The 12,626-nt window shown below is 44.6% G+C and overlaps 1 protein-coding gene across 5 annotated transcripts in view; it reads right to left on the bottom strand.

Annotated features, from left to right (window-relative positions):
- Positions 1-12,626, bottom strand: part of GULP1 (GULP PTB domain containing engulfment adaptor 1) — a 1,104,299-nt gene that overhangs the window by 865,751 nt on the left and 225,922 nt on the right. For all 5 annotated transcript variants that reach the window (XM_077448663.1, XM_077448664.1, XM_077448666.1 and 2 more), the window contains one exon: positions 9,475-9,749. The gene's annotated coding sequence lies outside the window, so the exon portion shown is untranslated. The remainder of the gene's footprint in view (positions 1-9,474; positions 9,750-12,626) is intronic.

The raw sequence follows: 12,626 nt of genomic DNA, 5'->3' as shown, positions 1-12,626 counted from the left end.
GTGGAGCTTCCGCTCATTGGAACCCTCCCCCCCTCCGGCGCCACAATTGGCACCTTTCAGGGGGGAGGGGGTGCAGGTACCTGTACAGTACAGGTATCTGCACCCACTTCTGGAATAGATATCCGCAGAATCTACGGATATTTACGCCCCTTTTCGCAGGTCCCCCACTGTCTGCTGGGAAACACACGGATCCCAGAGACAGCGGGGACCATCCTTATTGCGCAGCGCGACTCACGCATGCGCAGTAGGGAACCGGGAAATGAAGCCGCAATAGCCAAGATGGCGGCGGCAGCACCCGAGAGACGATCAAGAGATCACCTTTGGGTGCTGACATCACGGGCGCGCTGGGCGGGTAAGTGTCCTTATTTTAAAAGTCAGCAGCTGCAGTATTTGTAGATGCTGGCTTTAAAAAAAAAAAAAAAAAACGGCGGAACTCCCGCTTTAACATTTTCTGATTAGTCATGTAATTAGGTTGTAAGGTTTGGGAGATTGCTCTTAATACAGATCTGCTAACTGATCAAGTCTGTGTATGATCTAACATTGCAGACATTTCTGTGAAATTTAAGTATCCCTATATTTATAACAGTTGTATAAATATTGGGGTAATTTTCTGGGGTTGGGTAGGACATATAAAAGAATTCTCTTGGGTTAAAATTGGAAATTTACTTTTTGTCATCTTAACCTCTTCCCGTCCACACTATAGCCGAAAGACGGCTACAACATGGGCCTAAATTGCCGGGAGGGCATCCATGTACATCCTCCCATACAGGAGCTGCCTGCACACCCTGCAGGGGTGGCTCACTCTGTGATCAGCAAGTCAATAAAACTCGGCTGATCACAGATTGGAGTAAGAGGCCAGTCCTGGCCCCTTACCATGTGATCAGCTGTCAGCCAATCACAGTTGATCACATGATGTAAACAGTTTTTTTCCCTCATGCTGACAGTGTGAAGAGAAAAAAAAAGCAGATTACCATCTGGAGTAAACTAAACTAAACTAAGCAGTCTCACATACCAGTGCACATCAGCACTGCTAAGCAGTGTCCACCAGTGCCACCTATCAATGCTCACCAGTGCCACCTATCAGTGCTGCCTATGAGTATCACATACCAGTGCCCATGAGTGCCACCTATACGTGCCCATCAGTGCCATCTATCAATGCCCTTCAGTGCTGCCTAACAGTACCACATATCAGTGCCCATCAATGCCACCTATCAGTACAGCCTCATCAGTGCCCACCAATGCCACCTTATCAGTGCCCATCAGTGCCGCCTTATCAGTGCCTTTCAGTGCAGCCCATCAGTACAGCCTCATCAGCACACATCAATGAAGGAGAAAAATTATCTGTTTGCAACAAACTTTTATATGAAAACTTTTTTTTTTAAATTTGTCTTTTTTTGTTTGTTTACCAAATCATAAAAACCCCAGGGGGGATTAAATACCACCAAAAGAAATATATTTGTGTGAAAAAAAATGATAAAAACTTCATATGGGTACAGTGTAGTGATGGACGAACTTCCGACGGGACGTTTCGCGAACGCGAAACGCGAACGGACACAAACGTTCGCGAAAACGACCGTTCGCCGCGGGCTCCATTGACTTCAATGGGAGGCGAATTTCGCAAACCTTTAGGTCGAATTTGCGGCCACGGGGTAATTATTAGGGGGTAGCACGTAGTCCCACCACCTGGACAATAGCATAATACATGTATGAGGTGAATTTGGGATCGATAACTACAAGCATTTTTTTTTTATTTGGGAAATTGTTCTGACAATTCAGGACTATGGAGCTAATGAAGGCAATGGAGGAGAGGGAAGGTCAGGGACCAGGGTAGGCAAACAAGAGGGTGCAGGAGATACAGAGCACTGACAGCAGCACCGTAATACAGAGCACTGACATCAGCACCGTGACATACAGCGCTGACAGCAGCTCCGTGACATACAGCGCTGACAGCAGCTCCGTGACATACAGCGCTGACAGCAGCTCCGTGACATACAGCGCTGACAGCAGCTCCGTGACATACAGCGCTGACAGCAGCTCCGTGACATACAGCGCTGACAGCAGCACCGTGACATACAGCGCTGACAGCAGCTCCGTGACATACAGCGCTGACAGCAGCTCCGTGACATACAGCGCTGACAGCAGCTCCGTGACATACAGCACTGACAGCAGCTCCGTGACATACAGCGCTGACAGCAGCTCCGTGACATACAGCGCTGACAGCAGCACCGTGACATACAGCGCTGACAGCAGCTCCGTGACATACAGCGCTGACAGCAGCTCCGTGACATACAGCGCTGACAGCAGCTCCGTGACATACAGCGCTGACAGCAGCTCCGTGACATACAGCGCTGACAGCAGCTCCGTGACATACAGCGCTGACAGCAGCTCCGTGACATACAGCGCTGACAGCAGCTCCGTGACATACAGCGCTGACAGCAGCTCCGTGACATACAGCGCTGACAGCAGCACCGTAAGCAGCCCCAGGAGGAAGTCAGCACAGCACAGGGATGGTGTGATCCCCTCATAATAAGAACCCCCAGGAGGAAGTCAGCACAGCACAGGGATGGTGGGAGCCCCTCATAATAAGAACACCCAGGAGGAAGTCAGCACAGCACAGGGATGGTGGGAACCCCTCATAATAAGCAGCCCCAGTAGAAATATGACACCGCTCAACCTCTTCAAAGAGGAGGGTAGGGGCATATAGTACGGTGTGCTTTTTTGGGTCAGGGAAGTGAGCCAAATGAATTAAGAAGGTCTGTGTGCTTGATTCCAAAAATTGTTTATAGACATATACATGGTCTACTGATCACATGTGTTGAATTCCTCCGAGATCCATGCCTCATTCATTTTTAGAAATGTGAGGTAGTTAACACTGTCGTGAGCTAGGCGAGTACGCTTATCGGTCACAATCCCCCCTGCTGCGCTGAACGTCCTTTCGGACAGGACACTGGATGAGGGGCAAGCCAACAGTTCGATTGCAAATTGGGCAAGCTCTGGCCAGAGGTCAAGCCTGCCCACCCAGTAGTCTAGGGGTTCATCACTCCTCAGAGCGTCCACATCGGCCGTTAACCCAATGTAGTCGGACACCTGACGGTCTAGGCGTTCCCTGATGCTGGATCCGGATGACACCTGTCGATGGGTCGGCTGAAAGAATGACCTCATATCCGAAGTCACCAACACATCTTCAAACCGGCCTCTTCTTGCAGGCGCTGTTGGATTGGTACCCGCAAATCCTTCTCTGGGAGTGGGAATTGCTCCTCTGCCAGCGCACGCAAAAGCAGAATGCAGCATTTCTCGAAGCAAGGCCTGGAAGTGCTGCATTCTGACAGCCCTCTGCGACGGCGGTAACATTTCCGCCATTTTGTGTTTGTACCGGGGATCTAAGTACGTTGCCACCCAGTACTGGTCCTTGACCCTCATGCTTTTTATACGGGGGTCCCTATTAAAACACTGGAGCATGAAGGCCCCCATTTGCACTCAAGCGGAAGGTATGTGGTGGTGGTGGTGTTGTTGGTGGTAGTGTCTTTGGGGGTGCACATAGCAGAGAGTGAAGAAGAGGGTGCAGATCGAGAGGATGAGGAGGGTGCAGAAGAATAAGGCTGAGTGAGCCACTCAACCAAGTCTGGTGCGTCCTTTAAAGTAATTGAACGCACCTTCTGCAACTTCCCACTTTGGCTCAAGGCTGTTGCTCCTGCCCTACCCCTACCACCCCTGCGGAAGGGCCTGCCTCTTCCTCTGCCTGTCATTTTTTAAATCACCCTGTGACAAAACTCTTAGTCCCTATACCGCTGAAGGACTGCTGCAGTATAGGGCAGCGGTCAGCAGTAGTGCACGTCAACCCTATGTATTGTGGACCGATAGCGGTCCTTACAGAACAGCAGACTGTACTGCACTCAGGCCTATGTACCGTAGCACCCTATACCAAGTTACCAGTCCTTATAAAAACTTTTGTGGACCAAGCAGGTTGTGTGTTAGTGTTTAGCAGACTGTGCGTCAGTCCCTATACCGCTGAAGGACTGCTGCAGTATAGGGCAGCGGTCAGCAGTAGTGCACGGCAACCCTATGTATTGTGGACCGATAGCGGTCCTTACAGAACAGCAGACTGTAACGCACTCAGGCCTATGTACCGTAGCACCCTATACCAAGTTACCAGTCCTTATAAGAACTTTTGTGGACCAAGCAGGTTGTGTGTTAGTGATTAGCAGACTGTACGTCAGTCCCTATACCAATGAAGGACTGCTGCAGTATAGGGCAGCGGTCAGCAGTAGTGCACGGCAACCCTATGTATTGTGGACCGATAGCGGTCCTTACAGAACAGCAGACTGTACTGCACTCAGGCCTATGTACCGTAGCACCCTATACCAAGTTACCAGTCCTTATAAAAACTTTTGTGGACCAAGCAGGTTGTGTGTTAGTGTTTAGCAGACTGTGCGTCAGTCCCTATACCGCTGAAGGACTGCTGCAGTATAGGGCAGCGGTCAGCAGTAGTGCACGGCAACCCTATGTATTGTGGACCGATAGCGGTCCTTACAGAACAGCAGACTGTAACGCACTCAGGCCTATGTACCGTAGCACCCTATACCAAGTTACCAGTCCTTATAAGAACTTTTGTGGACCAAGCAGGTTGTGTGTTAGTGATTAGCAGACTGTACGTCAGTCCCTATACCAATGAAGGACTGCTGCAGTATAGGGCAGCGGTCAGCAGTAGTGCACGGCAACCCTATGTATTGTGGACCGATAGCGGTCCTTACAGAACAGCAGACTGTACTGCACTCAGGCCTATGTACCGTAGCACCCTATACCAAGTTACCAGTCCTTATAAAAACTTTTGTGGACCAAGCAGGTTGTGTGTTAGTGTTTAGCAGACTGTGCGTCAGTCCCTATACCGCTGAAGGACTGCTGCAGTATAGGGCAGCGGTCAGCAGTAGTGCACGGCAACCCTATGTATTGTGGACCGATAGCGGTCCTTACAGAACAGCAGACTGTAACGCACTCAGGCCTATGTACCGTAGCACCCTATACCAAGTTACCAGTCCTTATAAGAACTTTTGTGGACCAAGCAGGTTGTGTATTAGTGTTTAGCAGACTGTGCGTCAGTCCCTATACCGCTGAAGGACTGCTGCAGTATAGGGCAGCGGTCAGCAGTAGTGCACGGCAACCCTATGTATTGTGGACCGATAGCGGTCCTTACAGAACAGCAGACTGTACCGCACCCAAGCCTATGTACCGTAGCACCCTAGACAGACCAAGTTACCAGTCCTGATAAAGAGCTTTGTGGAACAAGTGAGTTGTGAATGATTAGCAGACTGCAGCAGAAGGGCAGCAGTCAAGTATAATATTCTTTCTATATTTGGAAGAAAGAATATTATACGTGTACAAGCCTATTACCGTACCACTGATACCAGTCCTGAAAAGAACCTTTGTGGAACTAATAGTAACAGCAAGTCTTTAAAATTATCCTCACTGCCTGACACACTGCTTCCTGCCTGTCCCTATACAAATTGGCAAAAAAGAGTAGGCTGGAACGATTAGCTGGAATAGCTCTTTTGTGGACCTGATAGTAACAGCTAATGATGATGATGATGATGATGATGAAGAAAGACTAATCTGGCTGAGCTGTCCCTAAAATAGCAGCATACAGCGCTCTGTCCCTTTATCTAAACTGACAAAAGAAACTCAGGCTGCTGACCTAACACCTATACCAGTCCTGAAAAGAACTTTTGTGTACCAAATAGCTAGCGTTTTCTCTGTCCCTACTCCACACAGGATCCTTTCCCTACAGTGACAGAAGAAAGAATGTAAAATGGCCACCGGATCGGGTGTATTTATAGGTTAGGGGGAATGTCCAAGTGTCCATGAGCTGTCATGTCTCAATTGGTTGTCCTGTAACACATGATAAACGTGTCACGAAAGGTTAAAGTTCTTGTATACATTAAACACGTAAGTCCGCCGGGGCGAACGACGGAAAAAGGCGTTCGAACCCGCGGACGGCGAAAGTCGGAAATTCGCCGCGAAACGACCGCCGGGCGAAACGTTCGTCCATCACTAGTACAGTGTAGCATGACAGTGCAATCGTCAATCAAATTGCGGCAGCGCTGAAAATTGAAAATTGGCCTGGGCAGGAAGGGGGTGTAAGTGTCCAGTAAGCAAGTGGTTTTGCAGTATACCTGATATATACTCTAGGATGCTTTGTAGGGGTGTGTAGCATAGACTTGAATGCTTTAGTATTACTGTACTATAAAGGCAGTATAGAGTCATAAAATAAGAAATAAAAAATAGCATCCTAAAAGGTTAAAATGAACATGAATGAATGAACAATGAACTCCTAGCATCAGGTAAAACATGTACTGTATGTCCACCAGGTTAAAGATGCTCTGTAAATATTAAAGCGGAAATGATCAGTCTGTTCACATAATTTGTAATAAAATCATCTTTGCCAATTTGAAGCTTCCCTCCAACTACCTTGCATATTATTTTATATATATTGTGATTCTGTACTTGCCAAATATGCTGCAGAAATCTCCCTCCACTGAGTCTGGCTGCATCCATTTTAACTGTGGGCAGCTGAAGCTGCTGCCTGTTCACTTCCTGGATTTACATAGAGGCACACCATCCAGCTCTTCAGCCCTGCAGCTCTCATTGGCCCTCTTATGACTCATCCCCCCTCCCTTCCTGGCAAACTCTGACAAGAGTGAGAGAGAGAGAGAGAGAGAGAGAGAGAGCTGTGCATGATGTCATAAGCCTAGGCTTTTTACCAGACAAGAAACAGGAAGTGGGCTGTATAAGGTATTTATTGGCAGAATTTTTTTTTTCAACTACCAGTATTCAAAGTTAAAACTACAAGGGCAGAAGATTTAATAGATGGGAAGTTGAAAAAAGGACTTGGCCAGGTTCGCACCATTGTGAATTGGATGTGGGGTCCCCACATCCAATTCGCAATAGCGGGAGATTTTGACCGGCTCTCTACATATCTCCGCAGCAGGTCCAGTGCATTTTGCAGAAAAACGCCGTGCATCTTTTGGATCCTTTTTCAGGTCCGAATTCAGCCCATAATTCAAGCTGAAATTGGACCTGAAACGGTGAACCAGCACGCACCAGACCCCTGCTGTGAGCCGCATGCGGCTTACATGTGAACCGCGCCTAAAGGGCTGCTTTAAGAGTATTTTAACTCAACGTTATCTCTAAACTTACCCTTTAATATGTTTTTTTTATCCCCCCTCCCCAATTCATTTCTGGGAGAAAAAAAAAAATGTGCCAGTCCAAAAATGTGCCCTTTGCATGCAGTGCTTTCTCCATAGGCCCTAACAGGAAATCCATCTGTTTGTGAGGCTACAGGTGTTAAAAGGTTAAACATATGCACATGGCCCCTTCCGCCTGGAAGAAAATCACCTGGCTTTTAGGAAAAAACTCAAGACCTTCCTCTTTTAGCAGATGATCAAAGCTCGCCACAGCGCCTAGAGGTGATTCAGTTTGCATTGTGTGCTATACAAGTATTTCAATCATTGATTCATTCAGCATAGAGAATGACAGTCTAGTTTAGACTGCAACCTCTGCACCAGATCTCCTGTGAATCTAAGATTTGTAAAAGGGATATAAACTTCATTGGTAGGGTGGGGGTTAGTTAAGATTAATTTATTTCACAGTGCAATAATCTTTTAATAGTATTTATTTGTTTTTAAGTCATTTTGTGTTACCACAACAATGTGCTATTGCAAGTACAATATGGTGTCAGAATTTTTTTTTATTCTTGATACCTAAAGCAGGCCATACCTTAAGCAAGGATCTTTCCTGCAAACAAAGAAAATTGCTTGATCCCCCCATCAACACATTCAGTGTTGATGGGGAGAATACCTCCCACTGAGCTTTTGTATTCTGACAACAGGAAGCTTCCCAGCCGTCAGAATACAATGATCATGCCTGCAGTGGTCGAAAGAAAAAAAAAAAGACACAGGAGAGGCTGGTTGCACTGAAGTTGATTGAGCGATCTTCTTCAGTACAACCAACCAACCCATACATGGTCTTTGGCTAGCTTAAAATATAAGCCTAAAGAATACCTAGGCAGTGGGAAACATGAATGTGATGTATACAATATATATTTTAATAAGTGTGTTTTTCAGTTTATTTACCAATTAATAAACTGCAATTTAAATATATGGTACACTAAATACAGCCTTAAAAAATACATTTACTGGCATTTTTTCACATAAACTTCTAAATAAATTGAGTCAAGCTATATTGTTACACATTTATAAAATACCAACACATGAAAGCCCTGAAGTGACTTTTATTCTAGAATTTTTATTAGGGTATTTTAATCTTTCGTGAGCTAGAGTCAATGCGCTGGAAGCATGATATGAAGCAGAATACGTTTAAAACCCAAAATACTGTATACTCAAAAATAAACTAAAATGCTTACTACCAGAGTCACATAAGGTTTTTAGGGTCACTGCAACCAGCATATTTTTAAGTTAAAATATGCACAAGTACTAGTAATTATGTGTAAGGCTACTGAGTAGTGCACTTTTCACTTAATGTTCATTTTATCATTCATAATACTTAAAACAGGGAGTTTAATAACCGAACTGCAAAGAAAAAAAAAGAAAAAAACAGTGCAATATGTACTAAAACCACAAAATCGGAAATGAACTGTCAGGCCGCGTACACACGCGGGGACTGTTCGCCCAACTTTGTCCGTCAAACAGTTTCAGCGGACAGTCCGCTCAAAATTAGCATGGACGGACTTGCCCACACACGACGAACGAACAGTCCGCTGAAACCGTGCGCGATGACGTGAACGTCACGTACGACGGGACTAGAAAACGACGTCCTATACACTGCAATGCAAACTTCGGCGTGTAAATCCTTTCTGAGCATGCGCGGAACTTAGTTTGACGAACAAGCCTACACACGAGGGGACTGTTCGCTGAAACAAAGTTTCAGCGGACAGTTTTTCGGAATTTCCGAAAAACTTTGTTCAGCAGACTGTACGCTGAAACTGTCCGCTGAAAGCCCACACACGAGCGGACTGTCCGCCGAAACACTGTTCAGCGGACAAAGTTGAGCGAACAGTCCCCGCGTGTGTACGCGGCCTCAGATTCTACGTTTTCAGATTCATCTACTGACTACTAAGCCAAACCGAAGAAGAACCTATTATAGCCTCTCACAAGGACAAATAAACTTTCCATCATAATGTAGATATGAAACATTTAGCTTGCTAAAGAACTGTGTATGATTAACAATATACATTTTCTTAATAAAATACTTGCCTACCTGTACCTTACTAACTGCAAACTCTTTGCAGATGCATCTGTCTACATGCATGCAGTGCAATAATGGCTGCTTGGTAACACAATTACAATTTAGTATATAGAGATGCTTTGTAAAAATACAAAACAGCAATCAACAAAAAAGTCAAAATCATATCAAAATAACTTTCACAGAAACTTTACAGTATAAATGAAAATGTGTACTCACTGAAGATACAATAGATTCCTCTTAAGAAATTAGAAGTAATGGAACATGTATCCCTTGGAGAAGAACGCAGTTTTTTCAGATAGTAAGTGATTCTCTATATTGATAGGTAATTGCTACACCACGTCCAATTCGTCGTTACCACTGTCCGAATTTTCTTGCTGCAGTTCTGTACAACTTGTCTTCTCTATTCTCTGGAAAGAAATTATTCCACGTGCAATTCTAGGTGGTCTCTGCAGTATTCCAATTGATGGTGGACAAGAATCCAAGTATCATGCCTGCAGTTATTAAAGATACAGTGTTCATCAGATGGGCATTCCTACCATACAAACATCTTCTTAAACAGGTCAAAAAAGTAAACTGCACTTTATAACCGATTTTCTCAGCTCAAGACTTAACCATGACATGTAAAATGTGAAAATATTTTTTTTGTAGAAAGAGAATGGAAGTACTATTAATATGATTGTTCATATTAATTCCTACAGTGCAGTACTATAAGTTGAAGTGGTGTACTGTTTATATTCATACCAATTAAAACTGAACTCCAGGTTTCATCTTTATTGCCTACTTACAATGGTTCAGCTTTGAACAATGTAAATATGCATATCTCATACCTGAGGACAGGATCACCAATAAGTGGGTAGCACTGGTCCTCTCGTATGGGGCCCAGGCCCCATCAATTTAACAAGATGGCCTGGAGAGGTATGGAAGGTCAAATACTGGAGCCAATCTCCCAGTGGTTCCCCTGCAGTGCAGCTGGCTTCTCTTCCTCTCTCTCCTGTTGCCTTTCAGCTGCTGCCGGAGAAGCCACAGAGGGATCGGTTCCAGATGTCGCACCCTCTGCCTTTTCAGACCCCCTTTCCTCCATGATCCGACTTCTCATATCCCCCACATTTAAAAGCTTTTCATAGCTCTGATCCTCCTGTTTGTCTTGACCCCCTATCCCGCCATAGTCAGCTTCTTCTCCTCTCAGTTCTCTTGCTGTCAGCTGGTATTGGACACAGGGGGATCAGTTTTAGGATGGGGGGGGGCAGTAAACATGGCATTCATTTCCTGAATGAACACAGTAATTGGTACCAATTGTTCCTGTGTTCATTCATAACTAAAGCATAGTAAACTGTTACTGTGCTTTAGTTTGTTACCGAACAGAAAGTCTCTGTACAAAAAGCCTCCCGTTCATTCATTCAGCAGTGCAGCTGAGGATGCAGAGAAAAGGAATCTGTGTGGATCTCAAAAATGAGACATCAGGGGTCTGTTTAGACCACTGATATTTCACCAAAACCCCTTCCACAGGGCCTTAAAAATGTTACAAATATCAAAATAATATTGCAAAAAACTATTAAACAGTCCCTTTTTTCACAGGTCCTCTGGTCATGAATGCTTGTTATGTTTATGCAGGTGGAGCCTCCTTTCACAGGTATCTCTGGTCACAGGGATGATTGGTTTGTTGGTGCCTCATGTTAGGTGCAGTTTTCATGCATTTCTGCATGTTGTGCTTAGGCCAGCCCATTAATTTCAATGGGCTACCCTATGCATGAGAAATGTAGAAAAGAAGTCCCTGACTCTTTTCCAAAAACTCACTGTACCGAACCACATAGTGCTGAGGCAGCACACTGTTTGGTGCTCATGAAAACAGATGCATATGCAGATTCATGGAGCTGCCGTTAATTAATGGTCAGCATATTTCTGTGCACGTCAGGAAACAATGTGAGTTTGCATGCATAGATGGTAACAGCCCTGCCTGAGGAGCTTCTGAGGAAACTGACAATCGCTGTAGTAGATGGCACAATCTTTTTGTGCAAACTTATTAACTGATAATGCTGGAAATAGGTTAGTGGCCTCACCTCGCTATCTTCATTGATATTGGTAATAGTGCCTAATAATCAGAACATTATATATATTTTTAAAGCTGAACTCAAGGCACAAAATCCTTAATTTGAGAATGTTCCCAAGTAGCCACAAAAATTTAAATCCAACTGTGTGCACCAAATACCTTTGCAAAAACATATCCTCTTGTAAAAGTAGCGACACCATCACTGTGCTGTGTATAGCCTGTGTAGGGAGCTGTGGGAAGAATCCAGCAGACCCCACCTACTACAGGCTGACTGCAAAATACTACAGAAGGAGGCAGAGACAAGACCAATCACCCTAATCAAGGAAAGAGTAGCAATGTATGGTCTTTATTACAGGAAACTTCTGTGCGAAGGCAAAGTTTTTCCATTTGAATTTAGACATTTGCTTATTCAGGGGTTCACCTTTACATTTTTCAGAGATTTAGTCCAATATTCTTAAGGATTATAGGTACCCCTCCCTGTTTACAAACCTCTGGATAACTAAATTACCACCTAAACAGCAAATCAATAATAGTAAAGACCGATTCCCTGACCTACAACGCTACTATTGGGCAGTTGAGCTGTACTTATTTAATGACCGCTCAACGTTCTCCAGTAATGTATGTTTAGCATGGGAACAAGATCTAAATATAACAATCACTGATCCTGAATGGGAGCCAATCTGCTCCTACATACACAAAGGCTCCCTTAATATAGCCACCCAAGAATGTTGATTCAAGATTCTTTCGAGATGGTACAGAACCCCTGCGTCGATTCATAAATTCTCAAATGCAATTCCTAATAGATGTTGGTGATGTGATGCTCCAGACGGATCAATGCTCTACATTTGGTGGTCATGTCCTGTAATCCAAACATTTTGGCAGATGGTACATGACACTATCCTTTCTGTCACATGTGATAATGTGGACTACTCCCCTGCTGTATACCTGCTTCATCATACCATGCCCAAGAAGAGATATCTTAACTCACTAACAATGTTTATGATAAATGCAGCAAGACACTGCACTCCGTGCCACTGGCGCTCTCCAACTGCCCTGACAAAAGAGGAGTGGTATCGTAGAATCAACAATATTGAAAAGATAGTATCTCACATGAAAAGTTACCCAGATTCACATCAACATGGTACAGTTGGCAACACTTTAAAACAACAGAAGCATATCAGATTAACGAAAGATGAGCTCTATTCATCATTACAGCTTTAATGAAACTAATGAACTACACTCTACCTGTTATTATCAACACTGGTCCCTCATACGATCCTGTTGGAAAATTGCAACCAACATACCAACTTCTTATGCTTTC

Source organism: Lithobates pipiens, unplaced genomic scaffold, assembly GCF_037356315.1.
Source record: "Lithobates pipiens isolate NorthernLeopardFrog02 unplaced genomic scaffold, aLitPip1_a1.2 Scaffold_22, whole genome shotgun sequence".
Taxonomy (NCBI): Eukaryota; Metazoa; Chordata; class Amphibia; order Anura; family Ranidae; genus Lithobates; species Lithobates pipiens.
This window is presented reverse-complemented; position numbering and strand designations above follow the sequence as displayed.